Genomic DNA, 18,573 nt, shown 5'->3' with positions numbered 1-18,573 from the left:
AAAGCAGTGCCTTTAGATGTGTCCTGAAAGTCAACTCGTTAAGGCTTCGTTAAACCAGAAAGCCAGGGAACCTCAGAGCTCAAGTTTCCCCCCAAGACATGATTAATTCTTGCTTGTTTTGATAAAAATCCAGGAACTTGTTCCTAGTCTTCCAATATGCTCAGTGCCTTCAAGGTTTAAGGATTAAACCCAGCATTTCACAAGTTCACTTCTGAACTAATGCTACAATACAACCTTGACTGCTGATGGTCAAGACTGTCTCCTTAAAATATTTTCCAAATCAGAATGTCAATTATATTTGAATTCCAGTGCAGAGATAAGAATATTTAGTACTTGTAAACTTTAAAAAGTTGCTCATGGACATTGGCTTGCTGATCCAAACTAAAGGATAAATGTACATAAAACTGACCAGAATATATATGGCTATTCAGAAGTTCTATAGCTGCAAGCAATAATTCCTTAATTTTATTCCTTAATCTTATTAAGGAATAATAAGTCAATTTATAGTCTAAGATAGCTGGCCAGTTATTACAGAGATAAAGAGAACTTAGATTTCTGTTGTGCAAGTATTTTTAAATGCAATCTGTGGTTAACTTTTAAAAGCAATATATTTGACTTTTACTTCATCTTCTCCATTAATGTTCATAGAAATAGTAGAGAGTAGCTGTCTTTCAAAACTTAATCTGCTTACCTACATATTTATGTTTCCCTTTCTAAATTTGACCACCTGGTGTTGGGTATGGAGAGTGTGGAAGGCCATTTTCTTAACTTGGATTTCTTAGAAAACAACATGAAGCAAAACTTAGTGCTAATTCTTCATTGGAGAATCAGTCCCAGGGAGGCAAGAGTGAGGGAAAAAGGCAAGTGAGGCAAGGAAGGAGAAAAAGGCAATATAATCTTTTGCATATTTACCGAGCTGACCACACCTTTAAAAAAGGCTTAATGAGTTATTTGATAATGTGGGAAATCTCCAGAAAGGCATTTTGGAATTACTGTATCTTGGAATCTTTGAAGGGCAAGCAATTTCTTTCAGCTTTTTCCATCTCTCTTTTACCGTTGGTAAAAATTTGCCTCATAGGGCATTAAATCCATACTGTTCCTGCCACATCAAGGCAAACTGATTTAGATGCTCCCTACTGATGGGGATTGGAAGAAAAACATCCATTAAACTGATATGTGCATGGCAAATGCCAGATATGTGCTTCTTTAAAGAAAACCATGTCTGCCCACCAGCCATGATTGGGACTGTTACCGGACTGGAGGTATGATGGCCCACCATCATCCATCTGGTTTTGAGAAAACAGAGAGATAATTAAAAGGGAATATGATGGGGACCCCCTCACACATCCTTCAAGTTCCATAGTGGCGCTAATTGCTGCAATCCCTTCTGGGGTGAGGCACTGTTTCTAATTTACATTTTTGACAGTAGGAGGGGGTGGGGTGTCAGTTTCTGGTATTTCCATTTGGCCTTTCTTAAAATAATGGCTCTTAATCCACACAGTGCAGGGAGCCCATGTAAGAGTTCTAGTATATATTCCAGTTGATACCCAATCTATTTATATATTCAAGGAACAGGGAAATAACTACAGGGCAGGCCTGCTGACTTGTTGGTCCTAGTATGAATTGGACTTGAGCTAATACCCATTTATCATCTGTCTACTATAACTCCCATTCTAACTGGAAGACCAGGATGGTATTTTGGGTCCTTAATGTCAGTGCTAGTGCCAGCTCAGACCTCACATCTAATAGATTTGAAAAGCCAGGGTATAGCCCTTTTCCCTAACACTGTTATTCTGGTACATGACCAAAAGTCTCCTCGGGAAAGGATAAGAAAACATATTTATTATATATACCACGGTGGCATTTCCAGGTTTTTCCTCAAAGGGACCTGGTCTCCCCTTCGGTCAATGAACTCTGGGTCTATATACCAGTTTAGTTCTAGACACTGGATGATTTATTCATTGTAGTACTGATATCAGCTTTCCAATTCTCAATTTTCTATTATACAAATCAAACAATACCTTGGTCAATTCTTCATCTATCTGGCCCCTAAAATCATCATAGATCCATATAGGCCCAGCCACTCCAATTGCTACTCTGATTTTGATGTCCATTGCATCTGTCATTCTGGAATCCCATCATCCACATTGATATTATAAAGCAACCTAACTTGCATGCTGCATCTGTAGGCATGACCTGTAGAGAACAGGTCACCAAACTTCCTAAAGAAACCAGAGTACCCGGCACTAGTATATTTTTTATTACCTCAGAGATAGAAGTGAGCTCTGGGTCCTTCCAGGGAACATAATCAGTGATTGGTTCTCAGGTTTTACATAGTAAATTCATTCTAACATTCCTGCTTCCCTAATCCCTATGTCTTCTTTGTTCCATATAATGCCAAGATGATTGCTAACTTCACCTCACATATTCCAGGCCATTGTCATGAACAACTTCCAAGGAGCCTACCTGACAGTGTGTTTAGACCAGCTCTAGGTCCTAGAACACTGAATCCTGAGTCATAGGAGAATATCCCCAAACCAGTGAATTTTTCCCCAGCCAGCTTTATATTCCTCCACTCTGCTATCCTCAAAATCCACTCCTACACATATTCTCTTGTTACCTGCTGGTGTATAATAGCCAGATCCTACAATTTGTGTGATAGGTAGTCTAATTCTTCTCTAAGCAAGGACCGTTCCTTTCATCTCAGGCTATGCTGAAATATTATCTTGGTTACTGGCTTGGAGACAATGAAGTATGGTGGAAGTAACTTTTGAGGAGAACAAGTATCATCTTGTTAGACACCTGCTTCAATGAGGCCATCACACAATCTCTAGGAAAAGTGTGGCTGATTTCCTTTGGCGTAGGAAGCAAATGGATTCCACTGGCCCAAGAACATTCCAGGGAATTTTTCAGTTCAGCATTCTTAGGTTTATCCACTCAAATATCCTTATTGCAAGTCTTTGTGCCCTATTCCCCATCTGGGTCCTAATTTTAATACAGTATATTCCTGAAAGCTACAAATTTAATTCCCTTTACATCTTTACTGTCCTTATAATTAGAATCTGGATCTGATTTTTAACCCATTCTATCCTTAGACCAGATTGCCATTGTTACCTCTGGTTTTCACAGGATTCCTTAAGTTAGCAATTAGCTGCCCTGGGTCTATCTTTTTTTTTTTTAACAAGACTTCCGCTACCACCAAAAGCAGCAACAAGTCTTACAGTTACCATTTTATGCATAATGATCTCACACACCTTGTGTTCTGCCTTACATCTCCTTCCATCTAACCACAGGCAAGACTTCATTAACTGTGATTCCACTGTCAGGGGTTATTAGCACTCCACTTATCACTAGCAGTGGGGGCTCTATTGCCTATAGTCAAGTAGGCAAGCCAACTTCCAAATTGTATTCTGAGAGTTTGATTCTTAGGGCTAATTCTGGAATCCACTTTCATAGTCTCAGTTCCCTAAAAAAAAGAAGCCTGAGGCAAAGTTTTTGTGCTAATGTTTTATTGCGGGGGGGGGGGGGGGGGGATGGTACAATTCCAGGGAAGTAAGAGTGAGAAAAAAAGAGAAATCTGTCAAGGAAGGAGAGAAGGCAAATAAATACTAAGCTGACCATAGCTTCATAAGGTACACAACGAATTAATTGTTCAGTGTCATGGGATCTCTCTAGAATGGCTATATGGAGATAATGTGTCTTGAAATCACTTGTTAGGGAGATGAAGGGTGGGCAATTTACCTGCCGATTCCTTTTTGTTTCCTGTCTCTTTAGTCAAGTTTGCCCCATATGGCATTAATGTCCCTGCACTTCCATGTTCCCTCTGGACATTCATTGGTTCCAAATGAAGCAGATCATGCCCTAATGATGCCATGACAAATAGCTGAGAACCCTGGAACCTGTGGGGTTGGATGAATCTGAGAAAGCACATAAGTAAGCTAGGTCTGGCTAGTCACAGCACAAATGGGGTGAGGGGTGGAGGGGAATTTTGCAATTAGAGCCATTCGAGCTTAATATGAAAACTCTCAAAGAAAACTTTAACACTAGTTAAAGTTTTAGCCAGATACTAGTTAAAGGCAGTAAAGACATATTTACCAAGTAACTACAGCAGCAGTGACGAGTCCAGTGGAAACCAAGCTCAACTTTGATCCATATAGAGGTGACTGAGTATCTTAAAAGGAGAATGAGGGATAAAAAGAAAGAATAAGTAGGAGCTCGACAGAGTTTGAGAAATGAAAAATTATAAAAAGCAGATAGGGAGTATTGCTAACTGGTACTTATCGAAGTTAGGCTCCTGTCCTCCCACGGAAACTGGGAGACAGATGTTGACTGAAACAGACAGTAAATTCTTTTGGCAGACTTGAGACTTCCAAGGCAGGAACTTAAGGGGTACTTAATCGTCCCAGGTATATAGCCTTGAGCTGTTAGAAACCAAGCCAGAGTTTGTTAAAGCTTCTTCGTGTGTGTGGGTGGGGGTGGGGGGCGGGCAGGAGGTTGGTTAATGAAATTGTTTGTGCTGAGAGTCTATTGTCTTTATAGGCCAAGGTTGTGGCCTAATCAAAAAGAGGGCTCAGAGGGGTCTGAGTTTGGTTAAGAATCAGTGTGAATACATCTATAAACAAAGGACTATGATTTCTGATACATATTATACTATCTGATATCAGCCAATTCTCTAGTCTAGAACATCCCATACTATTGATATAAAAATGATGTTTTTTACTGTAATTCTTTTGTCTTTTATTTCAACCATTTTTTAATTTTTGAGGGGATGATGATAATGTTAAATGAGAAGATGTATATAAGAAAGCATTCAATAAATATTAGTTCCTTTATCTGTTAAACTTCACGAAGAGACCCTCTGAAACTAACTCTTTGTTCCCAAGGGTGACTCCCTCACCAAATATGCTCTTCAGTGGAGCCCTGGACTTCTATACTGGTGCTCATGTATATTTAGTCCCACGTTTATCTGAGGAGGCTGACTCATAGACAGAAGCCTCAGGCTCCTTAAAAAAAGACCCTGGTTCAGCCTCCTAGAGCCACAGATAGTCTCTTCAGATTTCAAATTTGCCCTGACCTCTCGGCATTCTCTTCTTGGCATCATTGGCTCTCCAGGCTAACTCGGTGTCCTAGGGGCCAAGGTTGGCAAGAAAAGTTCAGAAACATTTGCCCCAGTAAAAAAAAGAATCGTCTTCCTTTGCAGCTGGATACCATCCCCTTAACACTGACAAAATAGCAAGAAAACTCAGTAAATATCCCCTCACCCCCAACTCTTCTCTGCAAGACATTGGGTAGCTAAACTGAGATTTAGCCAAGATTAATTAAGCCCCTAAACCTCTTAAGGCATTACTAAATTAACTCTGGTTTTCTATTGTACAAAAGAAATGGATATTTTGCTGGTGCCACTGCTGCTGTCGCTGCCGCTGTCGCTGCTGCTGCTGTTCTTTGAGGGGGATAATGAACATCACCTCCTACTTATTATAAATCCAGGTGTTAGTATCACTGCCTTATTAGAGACATAATTTTTGGAGAACAAATTCTTTCATTTATCTGATTGGTTTATTTAAATTCAGCTAAATGGCAAAGTGACTTATGCAAAAAAACAAAAATACTAAGCAGAAAGTTGCCCCTTTGAAATTGTTTAATATATAGTAAAGAATCTGAGTTACCTCTAAATCCTAATCCAACTCTGAAAAACCTACCTGGAGTGCTTCAGGGTATTTACCCCCTGCTGCTAAGATGCATTTGGACTTTTCAAACATCTAGCTTCAAGTTTTTAAAAAGAAATCTAAGTATTAGATTATCAAAATCTCTAACATAAAAAAGCTAGACCAAGAGAATTCTTCTCCTAACGAGTCATTTCTCTAAAAATAATAGGTTGGCTCAAAGAGGGGAAATGACTTAGAAGGGTTATGTATTATCTTAATCAAATTTTGTTAGAAGACTGTGGACAAATGAGAACCATAGAATCTCAACCTTGAATTAAATATTTTGACTGATCACCTGCCTAAGAAATGCTTGGCTGATGTTTTACAGATTCTTGGGACATGCCCCAAATCAGAATCTGTTAGAATGATGTGCTAAGAATCTGCATTTTTAACAAGCTCTCCAAGCGATCCTTAATGGCCACTGAAGTTTGAGAACTAGGGTGAAAGGAAATGATACACTGTTGCTCATACACTGCTGCTAAGATGGCAAGTCAACAGTACTTTATTGGAAGGCAGTTTAATAGAAATTCTCTCAATCAACTGGATTAAGTAAGTTATTAGGTAAACTGACACTATTCCTTCTATAAAGCACACTGCTGGCCAGAATCCATTGACTCTTTGACCCCAGTAGGCTAGTCTTTGACCTGCTCTTGCCATTTTGAATTATCTGCTTACCCAGAGTCTGTGTATTTAAAACAAAAAAAAATTATGCCAATTGTATTTATTTTGTAATTATGTTACTTAATCAATATTATGTAAAAGAAAAGAAAAATAGTTGTTTCAGGGAAAACCGATTTGAATGCTTCGGATAGATCCTAAAAGCACATCACACACATACAAATGTTGTCAAATTAGATGCAAAAGATTGAAAGAGGAGTATAAGTTTTTTCATTTTTTGCTCCACCTTAAAAAAAGAGAAACTAAAAATCCTAAACAATTCATTATGAATGTCATTTATACAAGAAAGAGTATATAGAACTTTAATCAAAAGTTCCATTGTCAATAACAACAAATTCCTTTGTGTCCTAAAAAATGTTTTTAATTTCATCTAAATTAGTGAATGAATATGCATTTATATTTTTAAGTTAAAATAAAATGTTTAAGATATATATCTTTATATATGTTTTACATGTACATATATTTTATGATTCCCCTCTTTAACCAGTTATTTTGATTGATAAGCCACTTAGCAGCTTTTCTTTATTTAGTTAAAAGACAAAGGACTCCTGCGTATCAAAATATGCATGTTTTTTAATCCAGTAATTGTACATCCAGGAACTTATTCTAAGGAAATAATCATTTACATGCATAATATCTATATATCTACATATTTATGTATCTATACCTATCTAGGTATTAGATAGGTATAGATACATAAATATGTAGATATATAGATATAGATGTGTGTGTGTGTGTGTGTGTGTGTTTATGTTGGCATTGATAATTGCTTCTAGCAGAACTAGAAGCTTCTCAAATGTCCTTCAATGAGGGTTTGTTAACTATGTTGTCCATTCAATTGAATATTATGCTGAATCATCAAAAATATCAAAAATAGACCTATATATAGTGACAAGGGAATATTGTTCAGGTTATTCTATTCAGTGTTAAGTAAAAGTTATATACATAGAATAATGTCTAGAAGTATTTACATTTAAAAATTCACAGTGGTTTTCTCTAGAAGATGGTAGAAATTCAAGTCATTTTTTTCCCATCTCAGTTATCTCTATTTTCTACAATGAATATATACTGCCTAGGTATTAAAAATAATAAAATAAAATAAGTTTGGAGCTTGTAAAGACAATAATTTTTGTTCTTTTAGAATTGACCAATTCCGATTTTTGAGTAAAAACATGTTTACCTTTGTAGAACTCAATGTGAATTACCACATTATTCTCTACATTTTCTCCTACAAAGCCAGGTACCAGAATCTTTTGAAGGCACTGTCTCGATGTTATGGGGTTTCTGTAGATAATGCAATAGATTTTTATCATTGCTTTGAAGATTTTTATTTTTCCCCTCTTTATTTCTGCCCACTCCCCACTTCCACTCTTGACCTACAGATGTTGCCCTCTCCCCTTAAGAACAGGATCTCTGAAGGCGGGGCATCTCTTCCCATGGTCTCCTGGCGCGCTCCTTCTGCGTGTAAAGCAGACATGCTAACCACTACTACACTATGGAGCCACCTACTCTGTAGGTTTTTGAAGTGCATTTATTTACCACTGTCAGAGGGAGGAAAAGGAGGAAGGAAGACTTTCTCTTTTGATTTTCATAAGCCATTCTAGAAACCATTAAAGTGAGACATGCAAGTATCTAAACATTTCTCTCAGAAAACATCATTGAGCAGCAACAACAAAAAATCTTACCTAAATTTTCAAGGAAAAATTAACATATTGACTGTGGATAAAATCTGTGGTTATAGTTGCTAGAGAAAAGGAACAGGTTGTAAATTTTTCTGACTTTAATTTTGAAAAGTCAATTAAAAACGTCTTTTATATCTATAACTTTATGTGATTATAATACCGCATTCTAAGTCCTAATGAAGGTTTGGGACTTTCAAAATAGGGAGAATTTCTCTGAGAATATGCACATCGAAACTTGCCAGCACTCAAGAGACCCTCCAGACTTGTAGACAAAGCAACCAAGCAACCACTGTCTTCTCTTGCATCCACAAACCATGTTTATTTAAAAAGTAGGAGAGTCAAATCAGAACAACAATCGTCTTTCAAAATGATTTATCTCAGTACACTCTTCCCTCTCTTACTAAAATAATAGCTATTCTTAAGATAATACATATATAGAGCTTCTCTTTCTTTGAGTTATATATACAAAGCTCTTTCTTTTCTCATTTCATATTTTTAGAATTTGTTAATTTAAATCATTGGTGTTGTTTTTTTTTTAAGGAAAACATTTCATCTTATCCATCTAACTTTAGAAAGCAAAATTCTTTGGCTATTTTAGGATTAATATGATCTATTAAAAGGAAAAAGCTCTGAGTACTTTTTTACTTTACAAATTTTTAAATTTTAATTTGCAAAGTAAAAAAGATAAGATCATTGTTTTCTTTCTCACAGTGTCATTTTTCTATGCAGTTCTTTTTGTTGTTATTCACTTGCCAGTGATCTTACTAACATTTTAGATAATTGACTTTTTTAAGATTAATACTCAACATGTAGTTATAATTTAGCTCTTAGCAATCTAAGATTCTACATGGCTGAAGTAAATTTTAAATTTCTAAATAATTTTGGGTGATTTTCTAATACTAATTTATCCTTTACTTGAAGTATTTTGCTGTTTATAATTAGTAATAAGTTGTAATCTTAAAAGGAAAGTGGGTACTGAGACAACTTCAAGTTCATGAAATGTAGCAATATCCCATGGACTAAATTGTATCCCTCTCTCTCCAAAATTCATATGTTGAAGGCTGTGAAAATTAATAAAAGAGACCTCAACCAACACTGGAGTTAGGATGGCCAGAAGGAGGAGTTCTCATGCCCTACCACTCATCATGAGTTGTGCACCCCCCTCCCGAAAAAAAGAGATGCCTTGCCTCTCCAACAGGAAGTGTTTTCTACTCTACTACCCCAAGTAAAAGAAAAGAAGGTTTTCTCCTCCCCTGGAAAAATAACTCAGTAAATGAAATGCCACTAGACTTCAAACTTCCAATTTCCTCCAATGGACACTGTTTTACACAGCTCTTCCCAACTTCCCCTTTCCTCTATAAAATAATGTTCCTTTCATTTGTTCTCCAGACTTGCCTATGGTTTTGCTATAGCTTGCGTGTCCCAAGTTAAAGTTTTCTGCTATTCTAAAATAAGCTCATTTTTGCTGGAAAAATAACTTTAATTTTTAAGGTCAAAAAGTCCTAACCTCCAATATGACTGTATTTAAAGACAAGGCCTTTAAAGAGGTAATTAAGGTTAAATAGGTCATAAGGGTGACACCCTAATCCAATATGACTGATATCTTTATAAGAAGAGGGAAAGGCACCAGAGATGCACACACAGAAAAGAATCATGTGAAGACAGCACGACGGCAGCCATCTACAAGCCAAAAAGAGAGGCTTCAGGAGAAACCATACCTGCCAATGCTTTAATCTTGGACTTCCAGGCTCCAAACTGTGAGGAAATAAATTTATTTTTTTAAGCCACACATTTTGTGGTATTTTGTTATAGCAATCCTAGAAAACTAATGCAACACCTAAAGCATTTAAATCACCAAGTATTTTTAAGCCATAGATAAAGGTCTACCAAGAGAATAGAAAAAAAAAATCACTTCAAGAATCTTGCCAATAATTTACTAGAAAATTAGAAACTGGTTCTACATACAGTAGCAAATAGAATGACCATGTGGGTCTAGATGCTTTAATGACTATACCATGGTTAAATTGACTACTCCAAAACTGGGCTACGTTCAGAGTTACCATCTTAATTACTATATATGAATTGGGACGGAGGCCAGAAAAGATATATGGAAATCATACTTCCTCTATCCACCACACTACCTCTTGTATTGGCCTGATTGGACTTTCTTCTTCAAAAAAAGACATCTAGGGGCATCTATTCTATTTCTATTTATATTCCCAGACTATGAGACATACAAAAATCTTCTAGCAATATTTTCAGAGTTGCTTCGCTGAAGTTATTAAATACAAAATCTGACAAAGGCATGCCCCTGCCTCAATTACATTCACTTTCTTTGAGTTTCTTTTGACCTTTTTTACAATTACAATTCATTTAGCATATTTGCTGACTTTAGCATAGTTGCTGAAGATATGCACCAGTTTTAACCACATTCATTTCTAATCCATGATTTTTGCCTACTGATCCATGAATAATTCAGAATAATTGAAATGCTTAAGGAATATATTTTGAGTATAATCACACTTTTTAAAATTTGTACCTTGCTTCAACTTGTCCCCATAATCTCATGATATCAGGAAGCTAAATTAAAATGCATTTGGGCTCTTTATTTTGGCTTTTTAAAATTATACACATGGGGTATTTCAACAAATGAAAAACATCTGATAGGTCTCATTTTTTCCTATCTTCTCATTCACATGTCATTCTAATTTCTTTATCAAAGATCCTAAACCACAATGTGAACCAAATGTCTGCTCACTCTCCTCTACCTTTCCCACCCCTGCTTCACCTCAAGGGGGTTGGTGTCCCATCCCTCCAGCATCTGTGCATGCTATAGCAGCTTTTCTGTTGTCACATAGCTCCTAACTACCACTACCACAGTGGAGTTTGGTTTGCTTCACTTCTGATGGCCTTGTGAACTCTAGGATCACCATCCTTCCTCTCTACATGCTATGGTTCCAGTTACATTGGCCTCAGGGAAAGGTGAGGTGGTAAGGCTAGACTTCCATTTACTACCTTATCTGTTGATTCTCAACCTATTGCACCCACAATACAAATAACATAAGGCTACAGAATAGGTACTATGCTTTTCTGAAAAACTGGAGGAAATATAGAGTGAATACAATGTAGGAAAAAATGTAGAACTAGATGCTAAAGTTTCAACAGAACAGAAATAAGGGCCCCCCTGAGTAAGCACCACAGTTTCTTGACTTGCTTCTATCACTCTCCTTCAAAGTTCACTTTGCCCCAAAGAGTCCCTCCTCTTCCTTTCACAGCAAGATTCTAACCCTACTCTAGAAATATCCTACTTCCAAACACAGGAGTGATATACTAGTATGAGGCTCTGTGCTCCACCTAGAGCAACTCATCTGAAGCTGAACATTTCCCCAAATCTACATTTATATGTACAATAATTTGGATTCTTCTGCAAAATTTTGTGACTCAAAGCAATATACCCTTTCATGAATCCTTTGCTTTTTTAGAGGAGAGGTAGGCCTCCTTGCTCTTCCTATAAGAATCTAAAACAAACAAACAAACAAAGGATCTAATAGAAAACACAAATGTGTACACATACACTTACATGCACAATACATGTACAACATGTGTATAGAGATCATATGCACACACATGCATATATTCATAAATATGTGTGTGCATGTACACACACTAGCATGCTTTTTCAAAAAAACAAAACAACAAACTTCTCATCAATATCCTTAATGGCAGAACCTACAGAAGCTTTTAAATTTAGCTTTTCTTTACATTGGACCAGATCAAATTCTTATACTGGGCTTTGTCTCTAATTAATTTCTGAAAGAGTAGAAGGAAGAGCAGAAAGCTTTTTAATTTCTCTATATATGTCAACCCTGAGGCCAGGGGTAGAATGCATGTTTTCATTTAACCACCAATAGATTCAAAAAGTCTACTTTTTCTAAGAAGATCATATGTATAATTATGTGAGTATAAATATATATAAACACTTAATGTATACACAGTAAAGTGAACACATCATAAACATATAGTTCACTAATTTTTTACATATATAAACCCTGGTGTGGCCACTATCCATATCATAATATAGAATATTACTATCAGCCAAAAGTTCTTTTTCTGCTCTCCCCAGTCACCACCATCAGTTTCTCTGTTTCCCAAAGTTATGACTTCTAACAATATGGATTAAAATTGCATCTTCTTGAACTTTATATAAAGAGAATCATACAGTATGTGCTTTTTGTGTCTGGCTTCATTTACTTAACATAATTATTTTGGATTCATTCATGTTGTGGCATATATTCAGTCATTCTTTTTTATCACTGTATGGTATTCCACTGTATGAATATACTACAATTTGTTCATCTATTCTCCTATTTATAGACATTTAGGTGGCTTCCAATTTGGAGCTATTATAACTATAGTCTTGTATTTACTTTCTTGTAGATATGCACTAATTTATATTACATATATACCTATGGGTGGAATTGCTCCTCGGGTAGTAGATATGTAGAAACTGCCCAGGTTTCCAATTTGAATCAATTGCACTCCCACCAGCAGTGTATGAAAGTTCCAGTTGCTCTATTTCTTGTCAACACTCAATACTTTCAAGTCTTTTTATCCATTCTACTAGGACTTGTGATAATTTTTAAGAAACTAAATATTACTGTGATATTCTTAAAAGTGATTTTTATTGCTACGGATTTAAAACAAACAAAACAATAATTTCTAATGTCTTTCAGATTGCATCATGATATGTATTCTGAAGGGTCACTCAAGAAACTATATAATTTTGCCTTAGTTAGGATTAGATAAAATAATACTGGGTCACATGTTTGCAGCAGATAAAAGTTTACCAGCATCAACTGGTAATGTGACAAAAAGATTCAGCTTGAACTAGCAAATACATGAAGCACAGTTACAGAAATAATACGTAGTAGACTGAAAGATTAGAAGATTATGCAAATTACAGTAACAAGATGACTAATGCCATGAAAAGTTACCAATGTGTAATCTATTACAACTAGGGTTAGTAGGAAGTGGTGTTTCAGATTAATTACAAAAAATGCCCATAATTATTTCCCTCTCTACCCTTTTGCAATGAGTCTTTGCAGCTCCTCCTGTTAGGAAATGTAGTCAATTTTCCCTCTCCTTGAATCTGGGCTGGGCTTGTGACTTGCTTTAGTCAATAAAATCTGGTTAATCGACACTGTGCTGATTCCAAGCTTAGTCCTCAAAATGCCTTGTCAGCTCCACTGGCTCTCCTAGAACCCTGAATATCCACCATGTGAACAAGCCCAGACTAGACCTATATGGTGCAATGACAGATCACCTCAGGTAAGACCATTGTAGACTATTCAGTTATCATCTGAGATCCAAAGAAACTACTCAGCTAAGAATAGCCCAGATTGTTAACATAAAGAATAAGTTAAATAAATGGCTATTTAAGCCTCTAAGTTTTTAGGTGGCTTGTTATGCAACAAAAACTAATAATGCAAGAAGTTTATCACAAGTACTTGATGGAGAAGGAATTCTTAATTATCATTATGAAAAATACACATAAATTGCTTATGAGTCCTTCCAATAGTTGCGACTGATAATGGTGGTCAACATTCACCAAAGAGTATGTTAAGTAATTATATGTGATATCTCACTGATTCTTACCACAAATCTATTAGTTACCTAATAGATTACAACTGAGAAAATGGAGGTTTGCCTTACACAGTTGACCCCAAAGTGGCTCCAAAACTTAAGCTCTCAACCACTGCATCACCAGCTGAGAGCTAGTGATTTACTCTAATCCAATACAAATATAACTCGTTTTATTGTACTTTGCGTTTATTGCACTTCACAGATATTCTGTTTTTTGCAAATTAAAGACCTTCTACCAGCAAAAAGATTATGACTTGCTTTATTGCGGTGGTCTGGAACTGAACTCATAATATCTCTGAGGTATACACCTGTACTACTTTTCCTGCTCATCTCAATTTACAGATAAGAATTTGATAGCCAAGAAAAGCTACAATTTGCCCAAAGCCATTCCTTCTAATTCCCAGTCTAATGTAGTGTTTGGCTAAAATTCTTTATAGTCTATAAATTACATTAATGCCCTTGATAAAAAAAAAAAAAAATCTTCGTGGTAGTTTGTAAAAAAATATGTAGGTTAAATATCACAGAAAAATTCCCTTTCAACAACCTAGGAGGGAAAACGAAATTTCCTCACGGTATTGAAATCTTATAAAATGCAATTTTAATAGTACAGTTTTGGAGGAAGTACATTAGATATATTTGGTTTATTGGCATTGCATAAATATCATTTCAGGTACCAGAGAGAAAAATGAGACTATTACGTCGTTTTAAATATTTTTTGTGATTGTACTGTGATTCTTTTTTTTTTTTTTTTTTTGGCTTTACGAAGTTATGTTTTAGGTTTTAAATTTGGGGTCTTGGAGTGGGCAGAGAAAAAGCAGACAGTAAATCTTTTTGAGATTTTAAGATTTCATAAGAGAATAGAAAGTTGGTTAAAGTACCTTCCTTAAAAACATCATGATTGCCTTGTTGAACTAATAAAACGCCAAAAGAATTTAAATATGTAAATTAGCCAAGCTGAAGTTAGCACTTTATAATTTATCTCTATCTTGAGCTGGCTGAACCCTATAGGAAAGAGCTCTCTCAAAAACTCATAAACCTAAAGCTATAAGATGCTTTGCAAAATGATAACAAATTCTTTATTGTCTCAAATCACCAACAGAATCATTTGAAAACCAGAATAAATTCTATTGACTGAATACACTCTGTAACAAAAACAGAGGAAAGTGGCCATTATTAAGTGCTTATACAATGAGACTTTGTCTCATTTGGTTCTTGTGGTACTATGAGAGGTATTATACCCATTTCAGATACAGAAATCAAGGATCAGAGAAATTAAATAAGTTACCCAATGCCATAATCCTGATAATAAGCAGATCCTAGATTTAAATTCAGGTCTAGCTGACTCAGGAGCACACGTTCTTTCACCATGCTACACACTATCATTAAATCTGAACTAAACAAACTAATTACTAAATGAATATAGATAAATTACACAGGATTTCTTGTTCATGCAAATCAGCAAAATAATGTTAATGTGTTTTCAACTGGAAAACTGGGGGAAAATATCTTTCTATAGAAAGTATTGCAATGTCATTAACCTTTCACCTTCACAGGCAATAATCTTAATAGCAAACTAAATATTATATTGATGAGATTGGAAGATTAAAAAATAGAAACCTCATTTAAATTGGAGTTGGGAGCACCTGTAAGAGGAGCTCTCATGCCCTACCACTCACTGTCAATTACCCCAAACAGAAAGAGACATATTTTCCACCTCCAACAGGAAAATGTTTTTCTACTACTCCAGCACAGAATGAAATTCTTGCCCAGCATCTTCTTTCAACCAATGAAAGACTGTTACAACTCAGCCAATGAAAAGCCACTATACATTAAGCTCCTACTTTCTTCCAATGAACTCTTTGTTTACAACAGCCCCTCGGAACACCCCCTTTCCTCTATAAAAGAATGTTTCTCTCCTTTGTTCTTTGGACTTGTGTGTGGTTTGCCATTAGACCACTTGCCCCAAATTGAAATCCTTTGTTGTTCCAGAATAAACTCATTTTCTAGCTATTTGTTGAAAGTCAACAGATTGAAACACTATTTTTTCCCTCTAAGCTAGTCTAGAAAAAAGATCTGTCTTTAATTATCACAATTTCCTTATCCTTTTATAAACAGTAATAGTTTTGAGTGTGTTCAACCTCTTAGAACCTGGGAATTTAGATTATCTTAAAAATGTACAGCAAAGTGTTTTATGCAAAAATTATGGTTATCTGTATAAAAGAAAAGGTGATTTATCTGCCTCCCTGTAAGGAGGAGGTAGGAGGGCATGAAGAAATGTTCTAAGGTAAGGTAAGATAAAATAATTAACAGAGGACTATCTCCACTTTTAGAGGACTGCAGATTATACAAATCTGTATCGTGTTCCAAGTAGACACCTGAATATATTGATCCCTCCCTCCCCACCCCTTCCATTTTTCAATAACAACTTATTAAGTACATCTAGGCACCAAGTTCTGAGTTTTGTGTTGGAAACAAAGATAAATAGAATGAGTCCTTGTCTATTTAGGCAATCAAAAATGTAATGGGAATTTTAAAAATGTAATGGAGAAGACAGTCATGAAACAAATAATTACAGCTCTAAGTTAAATATTAGAGTAGAATTATGGACTAAGTATGGGAACATAAGGAATGTATTTTCTTCACCTGAGAGGTATCAGGAAAAGCCCACACAAAGACACATCATAATTAAACTGAGTGGACTTTTGTGAATGTTTTAGTCAAAAGGATAAGGTAGAAGTGACACTTTGCGACTTTCAAACTAGGCCATAGAAAGTGATTCAAGCTTACACTTGTTCGCTGGAATTCTCACCTTTGAAGTTTCCAACTATCCTGTATGCAGCCTAACTGCTCTCAGGTGGCCATGTTGTGAAAAAGCCCAAACTAGCCCACAGAGAGAAACCATGTAGAGAAGTCCTGAGACACTTTGGGAAGAGATGCCTAGCTAGTTTCCAACTGCCCAATCCCCATTCTTCCTGTTTCAGCTACATCTACTGCAATGGAATGACAGATTCTGAGCCAGACTCAGGCTTTCCAACTGAGTCATTTTAAAATTCCTGTTGCACAGAAACTGTGGGAGATAGAAAAATGATGGTTTTTATTTTAAACCTCTAAAAACTGTTTTGCAGAGCAAGTTGTAACTGGAAGTTGAAGCCTAAGTTGATCCCATCATCGAGAAGTTAAATTCTAACTGCCTTCATGAGGAAATATGAGCTGAATTGATCCAAAGACCCTCAGAAAAGTTAAGCAATAGGAAAGACCAATCTCAGAAGGCAAGAGAAGGCATACAACTGAGAACAGGGATGATAAACTGCAAGTCTTTAGTGATAATCTCAGGTTCCCAGTCTTTCAAGTCATCAGATATTCCAAAGAACCAGGGGTACTCACTGCAGAAAGGACAAGGATTATTCTCTGGACCAAGTGAATGGGGAAGCCTCCATAAAAACAAAAGAGGGACAGCTGAAAAGTAAAGAACACTGGCTAGAGAGGAAATAGAGAGGAAAGACTACAGTATTTCATGAACATATCTCCAGTGTCTGCAGGCCTGAGGCAAGCAGTGGCTGGCCGTGCTGCGATTTGATACTTTTTAAGGAAGCACTGGAACAAAATCTGATTCTGCACTGGCCAGGTGAAATCTGTATGCCTTATCTCAGTGACTCCCTGGGTCCCCACCCCACCCAACTCACACACCAACAAAAGCCTCTTTAAGCTGTGGAGACTTATGAGCAGTTAGCAGACAGTCTTAGGCCTTGAAGCACACTAGTGCTTTTGCTGAGCCACCACAGGCCCGGTGCTGGGACTGACTAACCATGGCCCTCAGTGTGGTCTCTCTCACTTGCCTCTGGATGAAGCACAGGTAGCAACCATTCACAGATTGCTTTGTATCTCCTACCAGGTAGCCATGAACAATCAAAGGCTGTGGCTGACCTTGGCCTACACAGGACCCCCTTCTAAGGAGCCTCAGAACACCTGGAGGCTGGCGTCAGATCACAAAAGAGTGCCACCTGACTAACCCCATATGCAGCACACCCAAAGGGTAGTCTCAACAGGTACACAAGCCTGCTGGGGAGAGTCCCAATTCATGAGATCACCCCCCACACAGCAGCTCAGATCCTGTGGGTGTGGCCAAGCCCCACAGCCAGTCAGCCCTAGAGTCAGTCTCATCCACTGATATGTTAACAGCAATCAAGGCTTAGCTATAACAGAACACACAAAACCTACACAAGGAACACACCCAGAGCCTCCAGCACAGGTGACCAGAGAGACTGTGCCAGTGGACCACATAGGACACCTACTACATAAGGCTATGGCTGAGAGATGTAACAAATCTTCCTAACACATGGAAACAAACACAGAGAGGCAATTAAAAGGAGAAAACAAAGAAACATGCTGCAAATGAAACAACAGGAGAAAATTCCAGGGAAAAAAAACTAAACAAAATGTAAGCAAGCAACCTACTAGAGACAGAGTTCAAACACTGGTTACAAGGATGTTCAATGAACTTAGGGGGAAATAGATGATCCCGGTGAGAACTTCAATAAGGAGACAGTAAGCATAAAAAAAGGACATGTAAACCATAAAAAAAGAACCAGACAGAAATGTAGAATATAATAAGTGAAATGAAGACTACACTAGAAGAAATAAACAGTAGAATAGATGAAACAGAGGATTGACTCAGAAGTTTAAAGACAAGGTAACAGAAAACACCCGATTGGAACAGCAGAAAGGAAAAAAATCAAAAAAATGAAGAAAGTTTAAGAGATCTCTGGGATAACATCAAACATACCAATATCTGCATCATAGGGATACCCGAAGGAGAAGAGAGAGAGCAAGGAATTGAAAACCTATTTGAAGAAATAATGATAGAA

This window comes from Pteropus vampyrus, unplaced genomic scaffold, assembly GCF_000151845.1.
Source record: "Pteropus vampyrus isolate Shadow unplaced genomic scaffold, Pvam_2.0 Scaffold136, whole genome shotgun sequence".
Taxonomy (NCBI): Eukaryota; Metazoa; Chordata; class Mammalia; order Chiroptera; family Pteropodidae; genus Pteropus; species Pteropus vampyrus.
Note: the sequence above shows the minus strand (reverse complement) of the source record.